We start from the raw sequence: 22,790 nt of genomic DNA on the forward strand, positions 1-22,790 counted from the left end.
GTGGTATTTGGAGACGGGGTTTTGGCAGGTGCTAAGGTCATGAGAACAGAGTCCTCATGAACGAGATTAGTACCCTTATAGAAGAAACTCCGGAGAGATTTATTTTCCCTTGCACCAGTTGAGGATACAATGAGAAGGTGGCTTTCTGTGAACTAGAAAGTGGGCCCCACTAGACACTGAATCTGCTGGGACCTTGACCTTGGACTTCCCAGCCTCTAGAACTGTGAGAAATACATTCGTTATACCATATCTGACTCAGAGTGTGGCCTTTGTCATCAGAACTGGATTCAAGTTCTACCTCTGCATCTTCCTGGCTTTATGACTTGAGGCAAGGATGTCACCTCAGTTTCTTCCACTACTTAAGTGATGCAGTAATGTTGCCTGACTTAGAGGGCAGTTGTGAGGGTTTGGTAAAAATCCCGTTGATCAAGTACTTAGCAGAGTACTAAGAACTTATCACCAAGCATGCTTGGCTGTGGTGGAGGAAATGAATGAGCAGTCAGATAGCTATTTGCTTATGTGGAGACCTTTTTTTAGGGTAAGCTCAAGCCTAGGGCCTTGAGAATCTCTTTGTTCCCATCAGATGCTACATGTGCTGCTCTGTGACACAACCTTGCGTACAGAAGTGTTGGGGCCTAGAAATAGGTGGCAGAACGAGCCCTAAATGAAGGTATAGCATTGGGATTAGCGTTCCCAAATCCTGGCAGAAGCCTGTGATCTAAGACACAGGTGGCAGGTCATAGCAGAACCAGCTATAGGAAGTGGGATGTGGAACCCTGTGAGAATTAGGTAGGGACTTTGAGGGTTCCAGTTCTAATGGGTGAGCTTTTGCTATTCTTGTGGGGCAAGGCAGAGCCCCCCAAGCAGTGATTACACATTAAGTCTTCTTTAATAAATACCTCTGCACAGGTCAATCAAGTAATTGTGTCGTTGTCTTGGGGAAGGTGCAATCAGGTATTCTTATAAAAGACCCATAAGTGATTGCAGTATGCAGCCAGGGTTTGAGAGCTACCCGGGCAGAACCTGCAGGCAGGGCCAGGTCATTCTGTTTTGAGATGAAAGGTCAAAGTGTCCAAGGAGGGTAGGGGACGAGGAAGGACTTGATTAGATCACTCAGATAGGTTAAAGCTCTTTACAGCTTAAACACTCTATTATTTTCCCCGAATGATGCAACTTTGAATTTATTCAGCAAAATTGGAAAGGTGGTTTACTCTGGGATGAATTTCCTTTTATGTCAAATATCAGTAGAGTGGTAATTTGTAAGATTATTCACTTCCATCAAGAGCTTGTTTCCAGGCAAGAAATAATGTTTTGCTTAATATAGAAGTTTTACAGAAATTAATAATGGTTCACATGTTCTTGATTTATTAGGGAATAAGGCTTCCCAGGCAAGAAATAATGTTTTGCTTAATATAGAAGTTTTAAAGAAATTAATAAAGTTTACATGTTTTGATTTATTAGCAAATAAGGCATTGAAATTACAAAACTTTTCCTGTTTAGGTGATCTGTATTATAAATGCTTTTGACAAAAAATGCTTATTCATTCTTAAGACTTTTTTATTCATTCTTTTCTTGTTTACTTTTCTGCCAAAATGTTTAGTCTTGTCATCAGTCATAAAATAGCCATTTATCTATTTATTCAACAAATATTTACTGTTAAAACAAAAGTTTGTATTTGTTGATTGTTTCATGTGTTCCAATTGGTCACGAGTACACTTAGCATATCTGTATCAGCAAATTCAATGTCCAGCAAAGGGACTTGTCCCCCTGGTTGTGCCATGGAAAGGTTTTGCAATCAAGAATTTTCCTAGTTTAAAAAAAAAAAACACATACTTATTTTCCTCCTTTGGGATATACTTCCTGGAGGGGTCAGAAATAAGGCTAGAAAAATTATATAAAATTTTTCTTCAATAATTCTTTACGTATCTTCCAATATGCATTTCAGAATAGTGCCACAGATACATAATTTTCAATGGGAGAAAATGAACTTGAATTTTATAAGGACCTAGCAATTATATTCTTGAAACCTGTTCATGCCTATGCTGGTGGTGAGGGGAACCACCCTCCCCAGTTCATTCCGCTGGGCCAGAATTTGCAACTGCTGCCTTCTTTGCATTCACTGTCACTAATAGATTCAGGAGGTAATCCACAGATGTACAAACAGTGGAACATAGATAATAAAGATAGAGCACAGACAATTTAGGAGGTAGATAAATTTGTATAGTTGAGATCTCTTCACCATTTTGCACGTGTAGCTGCTATGCATTATTGTCTTTTATCTTCCATTAGAAATGCTTTCAACTAGGCCTGGAGGGGCAGGGAGTTGTGCTAGACTGCTTTTGTCACACACACACACACACACACACACACACACACACAATTTTTTTTCTGTCCTCAGGGAACTTTACATGCACTTAACACTAGCTTGGGTTATCAGTCCAGTTACCTGTTGTTAACCTTTTAGCACTGTTGAGCATCATTGCGTGGTCACAGTCAGAGGAGGCAGAGGGATGGAGCAAACCTACAAGCAGCTAAGTATGTCAACCAGTGGGCATCTTGATTTATTTTCTTAAGGTAGCATGGAAGGGGAAAGACACTGTTTTTTGCTTGCAATGGGGAGAACCCAGAAGGTATATTATATATTCATCTTAAAGGTCACATTTATAAGTGGAACGGTTTTTTGAGGACAGTATCATATTATAAGGTAATCTACTGTGCATATTGTGTGTGTAGGTACTCTGAAATCAAAAGGATGTTTTTGTTTGGGCTTTGTAAAACAGGAACTTCAGTGTATATTCTTAAAGGCAACATCTGTGAAGCAGCATGCTGTGTAGAGTCAGCCAGAGGCCATTATTATTTTTACTAGGTGATTATATTATAAATAGGAGTTGGACCTCAATCATAAGCAGATCCTTTATGTGTGCTTCTGAACATTCTGGCTCCAAAGTGCTAAATTCCAAATTGGAATATTGATCGTCTGATGTCTGAGTTACGGCCTTCTCCCAACCCTGAATTAGGCTTCAGGGCCCATGTGTCTTTCTGGAGATAAGTTCTGCTTGTAACTGGGAGACGGAAGGTCTTAAACTGTGGATCACACCAGGTGGAAAACCAAAGGCAGACTCAAGCATTGGCCCCCACCTGGTGAAGCGGGAGGTAGGACAGAATTTTATGGCATGTATTATATAAAGAAATTGTCATAAGTTGTAAATGTCCCTGAATTTCCTCCCAGGGAAGGCAGACATTAATGTCGTCCTGCAAATGTTTATTATTTCCATGCAAATTCAATTGAATCGCTTTTCTTTGATTCTTCAAATTTTTCTTTTCCCCTTAACCTCAGGTTTCTTTCCTTAAATTTTCTGATTTGGTAAATATCCCTGAGTTTTAAAGTTTAACCCTAATATTTTGAGAATGCGCAAACACACTTTAATCAGAATTTCTCGGGACCATGAACATTTTGTGCCTGGTGATTATTTGCTGCAGGACGGTTAGCAGCATTCTGGGCCTCTGCCCAGCAGGAGTCCGTCGCACCCTCTCCCCCATGCGATGACAACCCCCAGACATCGTCAGGCCTTGTCCCCAGGTGGGGAAAACTGGCCCTGGTGGAGAGTCACTGCCTTCAAGTGGCATCCTGTCCAGGCTCGGCAACATTCTAAACACAGAATGAAAAGAATCTCTGAGTTTGAGACAAGAGGCAGACACAAACCCCAGGGTTACAGATATTGCTCATATGTTGACCTCCCCTCTAGGGTGTGAGGGGAGGACAGGGTTGTGAGTTTTTTGTACCCCTGTGGCCTGGACTGTCGGCCAGTACTTGTTGGATGAAAGAGAGAACCCAAGTACTGGTCACTGAGTATATCTTTAACTTACATAAATGCATGTTTTTATGTATACATATGTATATGTGTATTGTGTATGTGTTTTAAAAACTTAACTGAGCATCTGTATTATTCTTTTCTAGCCACTGTCTGAAGAGAGGACACAAAGCAGGTATTCAGTAGCTGTTGGTTGAATGGTCACCTGGAATATAAAAAGTACATTAAAATGACTCATTAACAGAACATTCATGATACCATGCCGTCAGAGACGTGTTTTGGGGGCAATTACAGGATCTGCTCTTGGATGTGGGTTCTCCCAAATAGGCACCTGAGGGGCCTGTTTGCTTTGTTTCCTTTGAGCCTCATATGTGATGCCCCAGGTGTCCAGGTCCAAGAAGCCTATTGGGCATTTCTGGGTCTACACTGGCAAGATGGAGAATGTTCTGGTTCTGTAGGGGGTGAAATATTTTGTTTTACATTCCCAGACCATCACAGTTGTGCATACTGGTGCTCTTTGGTCTAAGAGCTCCCCTGGCCGCCCTGCAGAGCTGTGACTAGTCGTCCCAGGATGAGTCTGTTTCGAAGGTCTGCATTTAAAGTTCTAAAAAAGTCAGAGGATAGCAGCCTTTTCCCCAAGATTTACGCTGAAACGGCACAAAAGTTTAGTATTATTGAAAGGTATTTGAAATCACTTTTTAAACTTTAGATTTAAATTCGTTCTCTGGGCTTTGACCACTTACAATGATGTGAATTTTAAAAGGACTGTAAAAAACATTTACAAGGTACAGTGGATTTCTAGGTCAGGACTCAAGGCCTGAGAAGGAAAGTAGAATTGAAAGGCATTACAGTTAAAATCAGAAAAGATGGTAGAAATGACCTCATTCAACCTTCTCAGTTTACAGATGGGGAAACTGGAAGTCACTGGGAGATTAAATGACTTGTACAAGGTCACAGAATTTGTCAGACTTATCTTTTAGATCTCTCTCTCTCTCTCCTCTCTCTCCTCCTCCTTTCTCTCTCTTTTCTTCTTTCTCTCTTTCCTTCTCTCTTTCTCTATCCCATCACCAATAAAACTAGAAAAGATTCACAGGCACAGATAAATAGTGGTTTTCCTAGACTCCCAGGAGATATGGCAGTTCAGTACAACTATTTTATTTTATTTGTGAGTAAACAGAAATCCAGAGATAAGGGATTTTGCTGTTGGGGTAAAAAAGAGCCAGTGACTAGCAAAGCTACAACTTGAACCTGGGTGTTCTCTCTGTTCAGTTAGCCTTTCACCAAAGCATGCAACCTTCTTATTATTCTATTTTGCACTCTCCTTTATGGAATAATTTATTTATTCGTTAGCTAATAATTTCCCGAGCAGCTGCTTTAGGTTGGGTAACAAGACTCAGCAGTCAGCAGGACATGATATCTGCCCTCATGAGCTCACACTGTGGTGAGGGAACTGAGAAATGAGTAGACGGTGTCCTCTGAGCACAGTGTTAGAGGTAAGGAGCCAGCATTATGGGGCTGTGAGTGTGGGCTGTCCGTGAGGGTTCCTGTGGAAGGGGATACCAGGAACATGATGATCAGTGCAGGCGGAGTGCTGTTCATCACAGTGGCTGAGAGGAAATGCTGAGCCAGGCAGAAAGTCTGGAAGGAAGGTAGCAGAGTGCCGTGGAATAACATAGGCTCAGATTCAAGACCTGGCTCTATGACTTCTTAGCCAGATAGTCTTGGTTCAATCACTCAGTGTTCTTGTTCTCCTTGCGTATCATGAGGATGATCCTTATAATAACATTTACTTTTATTATATTCACATATATCCTTTTCTGAGAGCCACGTGACCACATGAGGTTCCTCTGTGTTCCAGAGAGGGAGGTTTCCTGTGGGTTTAGAGCAGAGCCTCAATTTCATCCCAAGCTTGGCATCTGGGCTGCCTCTGGGCATGCAGGACCATTCTGACATTCTGAGTATTCAATGGGCTGATATTATTACAGAGAAGTATACACTATATAAATGGTAATTGTTCTGTATAATACATTTTCCTCTATGTCACTTTGTAGGCCCACACCTGAGAATATATGTGTATCATTCATATTTCTTACCCACTAATATTCTATTCATAGTGGATAGGTAAACTATGCAAAGGAAAATGCTTATAAAAAAATATCAAGTCCTTGGGTTTATAAGGGGAAAAGTATGCATTTTTTTCTTTAATTCTTTCTTTCTTAAATAATCCCTTGAGTTTGTATCTCCTTGAGACTACATGAGCACCGACCCCAGAGAGAGATTTTGGGTCTTCTTCCTGTCCCTCCTTCATCCCATAGGGTTTTGTTTTCTCCCATGTGCTAGCCTTTGGGGTAAATCCTCACAGCATGTGTATGGAGCAGGAATGAAGACATCAAGGCCTGGAGAGGTTGCCTAACCTATGTTAGCAAGTGGACAAGGCAGGGTGCAGTCCTGGATCTGTCTAGCTTCAACATCCGAGCTTTAAGCACTAAGCAATATTGCCCATCCCCTTGATTTGAGTTACTCTTTGGGATGTTTTCTGGCACCACAATGGAGTAAATGAAATGTTTACTCTCCTAGAGTCCTAAGATACATCTTTTCAATCCCTACTCACCTACCTGTTCCCCACCTTTCTGTGTGACTTTTTTCTAAAGCTGTTCCCAGTATAAGCCTTTTACTAGTTCTGGGAGGTGAGATGTAAAAATACGTCTTGGGTAAATTGATCCATATCCAGTAAGAGGACTAGTGCATGGCGCAATACTTAGACTTGAACTTACACGGTCTCTTTAGGTGGCTGCCATTCAGGGAGCATTTGCTGCTTTGCTGATTTCATTCTCACTGGTGTCATTTTACAGTGCAGGAAATGGAAATATGCAAATACAAGACCAACACTACTCCTACATTCTTGGAATCACTGGTGCCTGACCCCAGTAAGCCCCTGGAAATACATGTTGTTCAGGTCCCCAAATATGTAGGGCAGCTAGCTCAAACTGGAACTGTCTTTCAGACTCCAAGCCTCTTGCTTTTTCCCAGAGTATTACTTTGTGTGACCTTTATAGTCACTTTGCATTCCTGGGCTTCATTCTCTCCATCTCTCCTAAGAAATGTTCAGGATAACGTGGGGGTTGAAAACACAGATGCCAACAGCCTGGATCCCAGCAGCCTGGATCCCAGCAGCATGGATCCCAGCTCTGTTGTTCCCTAGGTATGTGATGTTGGTCAAGTGCCATAACCATACTGAGCCCCAGTTTCCTGTCTTTGAAATGAGGATAATAATGATACCAAACTTTTGGTATTATTGTAATTGGTATCAAATGAGTCAATGTATGCAGGTATAATGTTTAGAACCATATCTGACACACAATACGCTTTTTTCTATATGTATTAGGTACTATAACTATGAGCGATTATTACTTAGTTTTCAAACATTTCATAAGCCATTGCCATGTGCCAAACACTGTGCTAGGGAATAGGCTGAATTCCCGGTGCTCCTTTCAGCTCTGACGTTTAGTGATGGATGCAAACAACCAAACCCTCCATCACTGGGGGAAGAAGCACTGGATGGTTAGCTTCAGGGGACTTTCTGACTTTGCTTACAGATTGTTATGTGTGAAATGAAAAATTCGTTTAGCTTTTACTTTCTTTTACCCATCTTCTTCACGTAGGTGGATTGTATTTTACTACCTAATTAACAGTAATGGAAAAAAATGGAAGGAAGCACATTTTGTAGCTTATGTGTGGGTTGAAATTTCCCGAGATGCGAAACAAACTCATAAACAGGAAAGATAATGGCCCTGTTTAAATTAGAAAATCCATGGATATCAGAAAATGGAGTCATGCCATTTTGCTGTTTGGGGCTGGGAGAAGCAAGGCATGAACATATTTGCACATATTAGCACATAATGTCCTTGGAGAAAATTGGTCCTTCAAAAAGCAAGACACATTTGGATATGAAAATTATATTCAGACTGCTGTATTAGCATAGTCCTATCTTTCTGTACATCTTTCCAGTGTTGCATGTATTGGAGACGAAGTCCCTGACCTCATGCAAACCAGATCGGAGGGGATAAACAGGAGGGGCTTAGTATATTTTCTCTCTTTTGGGACTGGCGCATAAATACCAGTTTCTCCTCGCCTACAGTTTATGGGATTTACCCAGACACCCTGCAAGGAGTCTGGACTTTAGGATCAGATTACAGACTTCTGCCCTTTTAATTATAAATTCCAGGGCAACCTTGAGCAAGACACGGCATCTTTCTGGGACTCTTTCCACCCTGGTAGCATGGGGAAAGTAATTACAGTTGCCCTGTCTACCCCAAGCCTGACATGGTGGGGTGGAAAGTACATGGCCTTTGTAGACAAAGAGACCCCTTCTGATTCATGGCCCCTCCTCTTAACTGAACTGCTCAGAACCAGTTTCCTGGCCTGTAAAATAAAGACAGTGTTACCTGTGTTGCCAAGTTGTTTTGGGGTTTAATGGTATATCATGTGTTTGGTTGCAATGTGGTAGTCCTTTTTAATTAAAATATAGGGGCTCTTTAGACCTGCTTTTTAATTGTGATAGAGACTATGTACAAAAGAACCTATCACCACATATGTGTACAATTAATAAACAATAATAAGATAAAACTAAAATGAAAACCCAAGTGCATACTCCTCAGGCCATGAAGTAGAATGTCATGTGTCTCTGGAACCTTTCTAAGGGCTCCTCCTTGATCGCAACCCCCTCCCTCTTTCCCAGGTAACTTCTAGCCTGAATTTCATGCCAGTTGTTTCCTTGATGTCTTTCCGTGGCTGTCCCTAAATAATTTATTATTTAATTGTATTCTGCCTGCTTTTGAACTATAAAATTATATTGTAAAATATTCTTACGACTTTGCTTCTCATTCTCTGTCCAAGATTTCTGGACATTGATGCATGTAGATATAGTTCACTCATTTTCATGGTTGTATAATATTCCATTCCAAGAGTATCCTTTTATCTCATCTGGTAATGAGAGGCATTTGGCTAGTTTCTGTTATGAAATGTGTTGCTATGAATATGAGCTATTCTATCCCTTTAGTTCTTAAACTGAAAGAGTCTTTGTAGACCATTCGGCCTGACGTCTTGCTGCTGCCTAACTGTTTTACTTTTCTGAGACAGCCCCCACAGTTGCTCAGCTAGTAAATGGCAGTATGGGGCCAGTAACTCAGGTCTCTTGTCCCAGTTTGGTTCATCATTGTGCCTAGACAACGTCTGATAGTTTGTCTTTTTATTTGAAACAGTTTTTCATGCTTTTGATATGATAAGTTGGGAATTTTTATTTGAAATAGCTCATCAGTACTCTCCTAGAAATATGCTTGACAGTTGCTGTTGAATTGATTTGCTCCCTGTCCAAAGTTGGGGCCTGTGTTGGCCTCTCTTGGTCCCAGTCCCATTAATGCTGGCCCTGGGCACACCCATGTCCCTGGGCCTGTGAGTAAGCTTCTATGCCTTTCAGCAGTGTGAGCCTCTGAGACATGTTTCAATCAGGGAAAGAATCAACATAGACCCAAAACGGCCAGGGGGAAAAACTGCTGAGAAAAGAGGATCTGAATCCTTACAAGGCACTTTCTTAGGAAATGTCCCTTTACTATAAATATGAATGGGTATTCAATTTTAGGCCTACTTAAAAAAAATAAAAGAAAAAACCTCTCTAGGATTGAAATTAGATTTGAGGCTGATGGAATGAATATAGGATGGGGTGTTTCTGTGCCACGCTAAGAAACGTCTGAAAGTTTTGAGCAGCTGGTGCAGTGGAACAGCTGAGCCGCAAACAAATATCAGCTGATTTTAGCACTTCTTATTTCTAGATGCCCTGGTTTGTTAACTCCAGCATTTGGCCCACTTCTATTCTTGAATATTTGATCTCACTCTTCCACCGACACACTGTGCAACCTTGGGCAAGTTACTCCCCTTTCTGAGCCTCAGAGTCCTGCATCTCAACATGGAAATAGTAGCTGCTATTTAACAAGAGCTTCTATTGTGGCAGCAGTGTGCCACGTACTTTTCATGGATCGCCTCTTTTAGATTTCACAACACCATGAAATAGGAACTATTATTATCTCCATTTTATAATGAGGAAATTAAGCACAGAAAATTGAGGCACGGTTGGCCCACCAATCTCCATTAAATAGGGGATTTGGAAACTTGTTCTCAGATCTGTTTGGGTCTCTGTCATTCATACTTTGAATTGGGAATTATTGTACATATTTTATAGGTGTCCCCCTTGCCCCACACCCCTTTCACCACTGATGCTTGGTCATCACATCGTCTATCAGCTGTGGAACCACAGAGGAGCATGTGGTAGGGATTCTGAATTCTTGATGTGGATTTTTCTGGAGAGAGTGTCCAAGGTTTCTGTTACTCTCAAAGGCTTCAGAAACACTCGATGACTTTGATGTTAAAGTCACTGGGACAGCAAACCATGCAACCAGCCTTTTGGAGACAGGAGATCTATTTTGCTTATGAATAAACTTTCAAAAGCTTATGTTGATTACTTTTTAATCTTCTTACTTATTAATCTGACCAAATATTTTGGAGTTCTGAAAGTATAATGAAAATTCTTTGTAAGGAATTTGCCTAAGAAACCCAAAATAGTAACCTATCTAGTGAGTTATGCTGTACTTTGTCCAAATATTTCACCGCTATGTCTTTTCACTGGAAGTTTTCAAATGAATTGAAAACCACTTTTCTTATTACTTATACAGATACATTGACAAAAGCTCTGTAAAGGATAAAGGATTGTGTGTGCATGTGTTTATGTGTTTGTGTGCAGATGCATACTGTGTTTTGGGTGGGTCATCAGTTTATGGTAACAGTATTGAGAAGGTGTAGGAGTAACCTCAGTAAATTATAAAAAGTATTTATTATTGAATAGTAATGTTCAGAACAAACAAGAGGGGCTCTGAGACGATATACTATTACTGAAAGAAGCCCCCAGGTCCGTTATGTCCACCGCCAGAGGAAAGATGTCTCTCAATGCCAGAGATTTGTGAAAAGGAAAGGAAATGTTTATTTAATGCTATACAAACTTAAAGTAGTGACCTAATAATGTCTTTATCAAAAATCCCAAAGTCCCCTAAAACATCCGCAAACAGACACAGTCCTTCCTTCCTTCCCCCTTTGCCCAGCCCAGAGTACCGTATCTCCTAAAGCTGCAGGGGTCCCCACTCTGGCAAAGGCACGTAGTCCTCTCTCCCCGGGCCACAGGAGTCCCCACTCTGCCAGAGCCACATGGTTCTCTCCCTCAGGGCCGTGGGAGTCTTCACTCTGCTAAAGCTGTGTGGTTCTCTCTCCCCAATGGCTGCTGCATCTCGGTTTAAATCCCCGAGCCAATCTTCCTCTGCAGCCCCATTTTCGACTCCTCCCACACTCGGCTTCACATGCCAGAACTCATATCCTTCCAGCTTTACTGGACTGCCATCATGAGTCTGGGCAGGTGTGGCCCCATGTCCTGGAGCCAGTCTTCTCCAAGCTCCCACGTAGGCGCTGTAGCTCGGGGGACATGCCCCCCAGTTACACCTTGGTGGGGAAGTTACTTCCATTCCCCTGGCTCAGAGCATGGTCACAGCTATTTAACATATCTAAGGGACCAGCCAAAGGCTGTAGATATGTTAAATGACCACGACAGAGGTTAGCTGAGGTTAGCTGCAAGGCTGTTGCTATGAGAAACAGCTTTCAAAGGCCCTGCTCCACGTGTTCTTTCCCCCAGCCCACACCTGGGGAATGGGGTGAAGACATCTTAAAATCTCCTGGACACCTTAAGTTCTGGACCCCATTTCAAATGCCCATTTGGGGTCCCCCCTCTTGGCTGCACCCTGTAACAGTAATATTAATACTAACAATGGTTTACGTTTATTGAGCACATATTGTGTTAGGCTGTCTTTGAATGACTTCAAATGGATTAACTAATATGATTATCACAGATGCTGTTTGAAGAAGTTACAGCACTAACTATTTTACAGGTGAGAAAATTGAGGTGCAAAGAGCTTAAGGACTTGCCCAAGGTAAGTACAATATGAGAGTCAAGCTAGAACATGTCCAATTAATTGTGATGGCAGGTATCTTGTATGGGACAAATGCATATATTCATGCTTTGACATGACCTCCATTATAATTGCTTAACTCTGAGATTATTCTCTCTTCCTGGGAGGTCCAAGATGAAGGAATCAAGCATTAATTAAATGCCTACTATGGGGCAAGTGTCTTACATATGTTATTGGTTCTTCAGTACTATCTCATGCGCATATTTATCATGGCACTTTTCTGATTGTTGTACTATTAGCTGTTTGCCTTCCTCTTAGCCTATGAGCTATTCATTCATCTATGTATTGGTTAACTTTTGCTGTAGTAACAAGTTTCCCTCAAATTTTAGTAGTTATTCAGGTATGCTGCAGTTTTGTTCAGCTCTGTTCCAAGAGTCCTTTCATTCCAGGAACCTAGGCTCTGGGAATAGTCCCATTTGGGCCATGTGCTCCTCATGGCAGAGGGCAGATATACAATAGTCTGAACTAAACAAGATTAAGTGCATTTCAGGTTTCTGCTCAGTTCTGGTGCACATTGTGTCCACTCATATCCCATTGGCCAAAGCCATGTGGCCAAACAATGGGGCAGGGGGTATTCTCCCTATGCTTTGAGGTGCTGGCAGTCATGTAGCAAAAGGTGTGGCTGGGTAAACCTCTCACTGGGAAGGACAGAGATAGTTGGGAACCATAAAACAGTCTACTACCATCTGGGTATTCCTAAAACTCCATTTTTATTCAAGAGAAAACTCAAGCCTGGAGATGTTACATACATACAAGCTTACATAATTACATGATTTGAACTAGCACTCTTTTTGCATCTGGTTTCTGACTTCATCTTTTTCTGCTCAGAAACATATACTCTGTTCTTGGGACACACTGGATTTTATGTAATTTACCAAAGTAATCCATGTATTTTTGACATAGTAGATGATGTTGTGTTTGCAATTGCATTGTCCTCTTTGTATCCTGTTCAACAAGCTTCTGAAAGCATTATTGGTTTCTTCCAGCAGGGTTGGGAGCCATCCCTCACGGCTCCATGGTGTCCTCCGTTGCCTCATAGTGTTCATCTCTCTGTATTTTAGTTGTGTGTGGACTTCTCTCTTTCTCTAACTAGACTTAGAGTTTCTGGAAGGCAGAGGGAGAGGGGCTGCTTTTTACCTATGGGCCCCTGTAGTGGGACAGAGAAGGTACTGTAATGAATAAATGAAGTTTTCCTACAGAAGAATGGCACTTGTCATTGCAGGGCCAGCAGTCTTGCCTTTCATGTACATGTCAGGTCAGTTGGATTGAAATCATTCCAGAACAAAGGACCTGGGAAATTGGGCCACTATCATGACTTACATGTGTTCTGTCTACAGATTGTTCTTTCTTTTCAAACTCAGCCATTTTTACACAATGTGTTTCCTAAGTGATTTTTATCCCTCCATTTTCTGGTCTAAAATAGACTCCAATTATTCTCTTTAATTAAGTGGTTTTATTTTATTAATTGTTTCTAACTTACAGAATTCCCTAGAGACCCTTTACATGTTTCCAAATGGAGCCAGGAAGAAAAGCGCATTAATTATACACACAAACTCCTTTTGGCGAATTAAACATGATGCACAGTGAACATGAAACGGCTCGTCCTCCTGAGCTATCAATCTTGTCATTAGTGATGGCTTGTATTAGTCGTATTGACATGGGCTTATCCAAATTGGATTCTGTAAAGAGTCATTTTAATTTTGCACAAATGTAAGAAGACAGAGTAGTTTGATGTGCTTTATTTTTTTAACCTTCTCTTTTGCTGAGTGACTCGAGCTTTTCTACTTGTAATTCCAACTTAATATTTTATAGTGCTCTAGGATTTGTAAAACACCAGATGTTACCTTATCAAGCCACAGGGTAATGCTGGGAGATAGGTGAATTTCACAGGTAAAGAAATTGGGACTCTGCAGCTAAAGGTTATGGCTCAAATCATATAAGCAGAAAGTGGCGGGGCCTTTTGAGTTAGTATATATATATATACATATATATATATATATATATATATATATGTATATATATATGTATTTTAACATTTCTCTGAGCAGGGATAGGGGTTGAGTTGTCCCTAAGCCCCTTTACTATCATTTTTAATGGGCAACTACAAGAAAATTTGGATGTGTTTATGTTAAACTGTCAACTCAACAAGCATTGTTCAGGCACCTGTTACATTCTAAACTGTACTGATGAGAAAACATAACATTTTTTGAACATGTACTATGTGCTAGGCATTGTTCTAAGTGCTTCACAGGATCCACTCAGCCAATCCACGCAGTGGCCCTGTGAGATAGGGTCCTTATTCTTCCCAATGTGCAGTCAAGGTGCAGAGAGATTAAGCCACTCCCTTGAAGTTATACAGCCAGAAAGTAGCAGAGCTGGGATCCAAACCTGGAAGTTGGACCCTGAATCATAGGCTCTTAACTGTACACCTTAGTGCTTCCCTCTCCAGCAGTGGCACCCTTCTGTTAAGATGTATGTGGTCTCCTGTGGGAGGCAGTTGGAATTTCAAAGCAATGTTGTAAATTGCTGTGGTAGCTGTATGATGATGTCATGGAAGATGATCATCAGTTCCCTGGGGAAGCATGGATGCACGGCTCTGGGGCCCTCGGTGACCCCAGTTGCGCACTGGTTCTGTGAACTGCATTGTTTGTAAAACACATTACATCTCTAAGTCTTCTTTCTCTCTGAAAGGAGTGTGCAGGATGGGGCAAAAATAGGTTTACAGTTGTTTGTATGGAAAATAGTACAACAATTAATAAGTAATAACACCAGAATAAATTCTGTTTTGCATACAACTGTAAACCTATTTTTTCCCTGCCCTGTGTTGTCATGCCTAGAATACTTGAGGGAAATTACTCATCTTTGTACCTAAAGAGCAAATCCTTTGGGTTAATGGTTCAGATGTCTGGTCAGTCAGAAGCCAGTCATTAAGCCCCTAGTGTGTGCTGCATGGCTAAGACTTGGTCCTTGTCTTCAAGTGCTTCCCAGGCAGTGAGAGTTTATATATCAACAAAAATAGAAAACAGTTGTTGACATGGATGGAGGACTTAGTACACAATCACTTGTGTCAGTGATTGTTCAAAGTTTTTTTATACAACTTTTTATTGTAACTACTTTTAAAGTAGGCATTTCACCTGCATTCTGCAGGGAAATGAGACTGAGCAAGTGTAAGTGATGTGTCCACTTTAAAGGCAAAGTCTTTTGTTTAAATAAAATGTTGAGATGATTGGGTTTTTCTGTCTTTGAAAAGACAATATTATTCAACAATATGCATGAAAAATCTACTATGTGCTAAATGATATTCTAGGTCCATAGGATAGAGCAGTGGACAAAACACAAATCCCTGCTCTCAAGATGGACTTGTGTTTCCCTGGAGGCAGATAGATGATAAATAAAATTAATAAGCAAATCTTATTAACTTGAAAAATAAAAGGCCTTTCAAAGGGAGAGGCAACAAGCATTTATTTAGATCCAAAAAAGAGTAGCTATTTAGGAAGCACTGATCGGGGAGGAGCCCAAATAGTGCTCCTGTTAGTAGGCAAAGGCAAGGTGTACCTTTAACAAAGGGAAGAGGAACAATTAAGTCTACAGAAGGAAGGCATCTCTATTGCTGCAGATAAGCTAACCCCGTAATGCTGTTATTTTAAACAGTGTTTTTAATTTTCAATCTCACAGCCATCAGTCAGGTAGTCACAATATCTGCTTTCTTGTTATCCTTACAAACAGTTATTTGGACACAGTGTTGCTTTAGGCCCAATCCAAAGGTTATTTTGCTCAGTTTTAAACCATATTCAAGACCCAATGGATACAGCAATGGACAAAACTCAAATCCCTGCTCTCAAAATGGAATTGACGTTTCAGCGGAGGCAGACAGATGATAAATAAAATTAATAAGGTTTGGAGGCACAAGACATGCAAGGCAGTTCCTCTGGCATGGCAGCTCCGACTCTTTGAAAGTGGCCTGTTTGTATTATTTTTTTTTTTACAGCCTGGCACTAGATGGTGATAAGCATGATGGGGAAAAATAAAGTAGGGAAAGGGCATAACTGGTGAGTTAGGTTGCTGTTTTAAATAGTGAGCTGAGAGAGGACTTTTGTGTGTGTGTGTGTGTTTAAGTGTGTGTTTAATGAGGTTTAATTACGAATCTAGTCCCCACAACCACTTCTGTTTAGGGCCTATTATTTCTCTCCATTGCCTCCGTAAATTCCTCTTGTACAAAGCTTTTCATAACAAGGGTTCGTCTACCTCTTCAGAGTCTTTTAATATCACTCCCCCATAAACTCTGCTCCAACTTCACTGACCTAGCTAGTGTTCCTTGAAAATACCATATCCTTTTGTCTTTATGCCACCCCAAGTACTGTATTCCTCTGCTGGCAACACATTTCCACTTCTGGGAAGCTTTTCTGAACATCACTTACTCCCTCCCTGCAATTCCACTGTATTCCAGAGTACTACTGTTTTATTTCTCAGTATATTGGGGTTGTCTAGATGTGGGTGTCCATTTCCCAGTAGACTGAATTCTTCCCTTAGAAAATGTTTTTATTTTTTTGTAAGTGCTTAATAAATATGGGAGGAAGGAAAGTATAGTGATAAGTAGGCAGGTAAGAAAGGAGGGGAAAACAGGAAGATGAGCCAGAAAGGAAAGGAAGTTAAAGGAGGAAGGAAGTTAGAAAGAAAGGAGAAGGGAGAAAGGAAGGAATGGAAGAAGTGAAAATAGGAGGAGGAAGGGAAGGAGGACGGAAAGGAATCAGTGTTTTGATCAGTCATGACAAGATCAGAATTGTACAGTTATTTTAGAGACATTAATCTGGACATTGTGGGGAGGAGGCTGTTTAATCCTGGCACACATCTTCCTCACTTAACAGGTCTTTTCAAGTTTCATTCTTTGGGTCAGTAAGACACCGAGTTTTCTGTGGCCCCTAGGACTTAACTCAGCTAATAGAAGGGAAGGCAGAGCTGATGGGGGGATATGCCTCCACTAACTTCTCTCCCCTGCACCTCCCCCAGCTCCCATAGCATGATGAATCCTAGAAGTCCTGATTGAGAATTCTAATCACAGCTTTGCCATCCCTCAGACCCCCAACCGTTGACAGTTGATTCACTCTTTTTCATGCCTGCTGCCTCTCTCTAGTTATGGTAGCACTTATGCATGAGTCTATCATTAGCAGACAAAGCATGATGGATTGGCCAGGGTTCCCTTCATCCTTAGAACCTGGGAAATGCTTCTTTTCTCAGACTCTCAGGGCCCGTGTGGGACATTGTCATGAGTGAAAGGAGAAAGTAACACAATATTGGATGTGCCTGTTTGCTGCCAGCATTTAGAAAGAGAATGATGCATTATGGGCAGCATAAGTATATAGCGTGCATCTCAACCCCTACCCCCAACTGATGCAGAAAATCATTGATCACAATCAATGCCCCAACTGAGTCTGGCGATTTCCTTGAAAATGTCTAGCCCTTTCAGAATCAAATAGTAAACACTTTCAAAAATGGAATCTCAATACAGAAAAATCAACCCACATAAAGCCTTTGGATTTTTGAAATGATCTAAGATCCAAAAGGATTAGGATTGATTGATTTTTATCTTGGAAGTAGGTTCACAATAATTCTCAGATCTGTGGTCTCTTTGGATATGATGCTATGAATGTCAGCCAGCCCAATGCTAGTTTATTTTTAATTTGATTCTAGGACCCTGGGTCTGTATTTAATGTTTCAGTGCACAAAACAGTTATGTTTGGCTCCAATGAAAGATTGATAGAAGTGATTTTTCAGATGTGGAATCAAAGCAGAGTGAAAAAATGTCACGTTTAAATAAAATGCAGTACTTGCAGGCATCATGTGGTCTCATAATAAATGAATTCGTGGCATAAAGTTGACATATTTTGAAGGAGAATTTCTTTTAAAAATTTGAGGTGATTCATTTTTATGATTAACTGCAGTAAAAACAATTACTAGAGAATTTTTAAGTGAAAGGAAAAGAAGCTTTGAGGTATTTATAGATAACATTCCATTGCCTTCATTTTTTAATACTTTGCCTCCTGTAAGCTCTGAAGTTGGATGTTTGTGGGATTTGGCCAAAGGCCCTGGAGTTCTGGGGGATGCTCATTTGTGCTGGGCCTCATCTCTCATTTGGGGATTGGGCAGGGCAAGAGCAAGGAGTGGAAACAAAAGCAGTGGTGAGAAGTTCACTGGCTGTAGGCTCAGATCTGGGGTGCAAATCACCCTTTGTAATTGTGGGAAGGTAATTTAACCTCCCAGTATCTCCCATTTTGTTCCTGCAAATCGGGACAAAGTGGGATAGAAATGAATGCTGAACATCTAGCATGAGGCCTTGCACAACTCAGTAAAGGGTAAAATAAGCAATGTCGAGCATAAATAGTGTTCAGTTTATCAGTGTTGATGGGCATTTACTCTACTGTCTATTTGAAGCTCTGTACTTGATGTTCTACAAAGACTGGTCCCAGATCTCAAGAATCTTGCAATTTAGAGAGGAGATGGGTGGACTAACAGGGATGGAAACCATGGGCAGAATGGGACTGAATGGAGAGAGTCGTCTCAACCTGACAGTCAAGTCTAGTGCAGTGCCCTGTTCATGTGGAGCGCTAAGAAAACATCTGCTAAGTAAATTGAGTTGAGAGATGAGGAATGGTTGGGGGGGAGTAGAATAACAAGAAACCTATATATTAGTCAGGGCTCTCCAGAGAAACAGAACCAATGGGATGTGTGTAGAAAGAGATTTATTGTAAAGAATTGACTTGTACAGTTATAGAGCCTGGCAAGTTCAAAATCTACAGTGTGGGTTGGCAGGCCAAAGACCAGGGAGAGCCAGTGATACAGATGAAGACTGAAGGCTGTCTTCTGAAAAATTCTTTCTTGCTTGGAGAGGCTGATCCCTTTGGTTCTAACTTGACCTTCAGCTGATTGGACAAGACCCAACCACATTATGGAAGACCCTTCTGCCTAGTCAAATTTTACCAGTTTAAATGTTATTTGCATCCAAAAACATCTTTCAAGTTGACACATAAAATTAACCATCACACCATGCAAGTAAGTAATTCTAAACAGATGCATTAGGAAAGACTAAGTTACTAGAATATCTGAGTTTAAATCTTACTCTTTCAGTTTTTATTTGTATTATCTTTGGGCAAACTAGTTTAATTATTTCTGTGCCTATGTTTCTCTGCCTGTAAAATGGAAGTAATAGTAGTGCCTACTCCACAGAGTGGTTTGTGAAGTTTAAACAAGATAGTTCAAGGCATTATGTTGAGTACTTCATAAACCAGAGTTGCTATGATTGGAGCTATTAGAAATATTCAAGCATTTAAACATAGGCATATCCAATTCAAGCCTAAACTCTTCTTATGGTTTAAAAACATATTTTGGGCAGAGGTATTTTTAAATAAATATATTATATTGATTATGTTATTACAGTTGTCCCAGTTTTACCCCCTTTGCCCCCTCCCCCCACTCGTTACACCTTTCCCCTTCAGCAATTCCCCCCAACCTTTGGTCATGTCCATGGGTTGTGCTTTGGCTTCTTAATTTCCTATATTATTCTTAACATCCCCCTGTCTATTTTGTGTCTACCAATTATGCTTTTTAATCTCTTCACCCTTTCCCCCATTCTTTCCCTTCCCCATCCCAGCCGATAACCCTTCAAATAATTTTCATACCTATAATTCTGTTCCTGTTCTTATTGTTTGCTTAGTTTGTTTGTTTTTTATTCAGTTGTTGATAATTGTGAATTTGTTGCCTTTTTAATGTTCATAGTTTTGATCTTTTTCTTAAATAAGACCCTTTAACATTTCACATAGTAATGACTCGGTGATAATGAACTCCTTTAGTTTTACTTTGTCTGGGAAGCATTTTATTTGCCCTTCTATTCTAAATGATAGCTTTGCTGGATAGAGTAATCTAGGTTGTAGGTCCTTGCTTTTCATCACTTTGAATACTTCTTGCCAGTCTTTTCTTGCCTGCAAAGTTCCTTTAGAGAAATCAGCTGATTATCTTAGGGGTACTCCTTTGTAGGTAACTCTCTGCTTTTCTCTTGCTGCTTTTAAAATTCTCTCTTTATCTTAACATTTGGCATTTTAATTATATTGTGTCCTGGTGCAGTCCTCTTTGGGCCCAACTTGTTTGGGACTTTCCGTGCTTCTGGACTTGTATGTCTCTTTCCTTCACTAAATTAGGGAAGTTTTCTTTCATTATTTTTCCAAATAAGTTTTCAATTTCTTGCTCTTCCATTTCTCCTTCTGGCATCCCTACAATTTAGATGTTGTCAAGTTTGGAGATTTCCTAGAGTCGTATAATTGCCTCGATTTTTTGAATTCTTGTTTCTTCTTTCTGTTTTGGTTGAATGTTTATTTCTTCTTTATGTCCCAAATCACTGATTTGAGTCCTGACTTACTTCCTTTTCTTGTTGGTTCCCTGTAAATGTTTCTTTATTTCATTTAATGTAATCTTCATTTCTTCCTTTATGTTGTTGCCATACTCAATGAGTTCTGTGAGCATCCTGATCACCAGTGTTTTGAACTCTGCATCTGGTAGGTTAGCTCTCTCTGTTTTGTTTAGTTCTTTTTCTGGGGTTTTGTTCTGTTCTTTCATTTGGGCCATATTTCTTTGTTTTCTCAATATGGCAGCCTCCTTGTTTTTGTTTCCATGTATCAGGTAGAGCTGCTTTGACTCCCTGTCTTAGTAGTGTGGCTTATTGTAGAAAAGACATCTGTAAATTGGGGGTGCAGAGCCTTAGGTAATCACCAGGGTGGGGCAACGCTCTTCACTGCTTTGTGGTTCTATGGGGGAAGGATTCAGAAAGGAGACTGTGCTGCTTCCTGGCTTCTGGAGGTTTTCCTGGCACTCACCTTGTTTCTGGTCACTTTACTTACTCCCCGTATGCCACTGGTACTCTTCTAGCAGTTGCCCTGGTGTTGAGTCCCAGAGTGGGTGGGTTTGTGTACATTTTCAGAACTTGTGGACTCTTTAAGCAGAGTGTCCTGAAAATCCTGTAGTTTCTTCCTCCACCCCAACCCCCACTGGTTACAGCCAGAAGTTATGAGGATTTATCTTTCTGGTGCTAGAACTCTGGGCTTTGCAGTCTGGCCTGTAGCTGGGATCACTCACAGATCACTCCCAGGGTTATCCTCCAGATTTTTATCTACCACAGGTGAATGTGGGACCACCATGCCAGTTCCACCACCACCGCTGCCCCCTCTCCACGCCACACCATATCTCTTTGCCTCTATGCCTCTCTCTGCCCCTCCTACCCATCTGGACGAATGTGGCTTCTTTACATCTTTGGTTGTCGGACTTCTGTACAGTTCAATTTTCTGACAGTTCTGGGTGTTATTTGTTTTGAATCTTAGTTGTAGTTCCTTGTGTGGTTGTGTGAGAAGAGGAAGCAGGCCTACCTACACCTCCATCTTGACCAGAAGTTTTCAGAAGTATTTTTAGATTGTATTTTTCATGTTGCCATGTGAGGATTGTCATTTACTGTGCTGAAGTACTTTTGTATGAATTTTATAGGATTTAATCTTCATCCAAAAAATGTCATTAGGTATATTATTGAGCCTATTTTCTGATGGTAAATTGAGGCTTGGAGGGGTTGAATGATGTATTCCACATCATGCGGTTGTGGGGTTATTCAAAATCCCAGTGACAGAATGAGGTTTCCAGCACAGTTCTTAAGTCTTCTTCATCTGGCTCCTTCTCCATTGCATCATGCCTCTGTGTCATTGGATGAGAAAAGGTCAGCCAGTTCTATGTTTGCTGCCTCCTTGCATTTGGAAATACAGTCATTTGGGGGGCTGTACTCTGATAGTTCCCTTCATGTAAAAAGATTGCAGTTACTCACAGTTTACATTTACTTTGCATTCTTTCTCCACTTTGCTTCATTTTGTCTTTGACTGTAGCTAGACCCCCTAGAAAATGACAGCTGCAAAACACGCCACATCTTACGGGCTTGGTAGCTGGGTACTTCTGAACAGGAAGAAATGACAGGTAAATGCATGTGGATATTTGATATAAGTTTAATGTCAGTAGACTGTGTTCTTTGCAGCTGAAAGTCTCCATGAAATTCAGTCATAGCCTTTGCTGGATTATGCTTGTTTTCACTCGTATGAGTGGGCCAATAAAACTCAAGTTTTTCCTTGCCTTGGGAAAATCACATAAAAAGGCAGTGTGTAGTGTTTGTGCATACATGTATATGTATGACCCTTCAGCCTGGTCCCTGCCTACATTTCAGCCAACTTGTTATCTCAATCCCCAGTACCACTTCATATAATTTCTGTACAGAATTCCTTGCAACTCCGTATTGGATTGGGATCTCTTATGCCCCTGGGCTACTGAGTTCCTCCTGCCTTGAATGTTCAACTCCTTCCTTTATCTGCCTGATGAACCCACAGGTTGGCTTCACAACCTAATTTGGATATCAGCCCTGTAAAGGATAGTCCGCCTTTCCTTTGTGTCCCCAAATGAATTCCTTTCTCTTTGATGACTCCTCTTGGACTTGTGTCTATCTCTGTCGTTGCTCTTATGATGCTGCAATGGAACTTCTTAGCATGGAGCCAGTACAACTCAGTGTTTAAGATAAAAGTCTTTGAAATCTGAAAAGCCTGGGTTTTGAGTCCCAGATCTGCTATTTACTAGTTTTTGAAACTTGAGCAAGTGACTCATAGATGCAGAGAACAGCCTGATGGTTACCAGAGGGGAGGGGGTTTAGGGAGCTGGGTGGAAAAGGTGAAGGGATTAAGTATAAATTGGTAGTTACAAAATAGTCATAAAGTACAGCACATGGAATATAGTTAGTGATATTGTAACTGCAGTGTATGGTGCCAGGTAGATACTTGAAATATTGGGGAAAATCACTTTGTAAAATATATGATTATCTAACCATTATGCTGTACACCTGAAACTAATA

At 40.8% G+C, this 22,790-nt stretch overlaps 1 protein-coding gene across 10 annotated transcripts in view; it reads left to right on the forward strand.

Moving 5' to 3' along the window:
• Positions 1–22,790, forward strand: part of DAB1 (DAB adaptor protein 1) — a 1,094,329-nt gene that overhangs the window by 746,801 nt on the left and 324,738 nt on the right. Inside the window, exon 2 of one of the 10 annotated variants that reach the window (XM_045857192.1) lies at positions 3,959–3,987. The exons of the other annotated variants lie outside the window; for them this stretch is intronic. The gene's annotated coding sequence lies outside the window, so the exon portion shown is untranslated. The remainder of the gene's footprint in view (positions 1–3,958; positions 3,988–22,790) is intronic. 10 annotated transcript variants of the gene reach the window in all.

The sequence above is a fragment of the Phyllostomus hastatus genome, unplaced genomic scaffold (assembly GCF_019186645.2).
Source record: "Phyllostomus hastatus isolate PE091 unplaced genomic scaffold, TTU_PhHast_1.1 phas_contig_147, whole genome shotgun sequence".
NCBI lineage: Eukaryota > Metazoa > Chordata > Mammalia > Chiroptera > Phyllostomidae > Phyllostomus > Phyllostomus hastatus.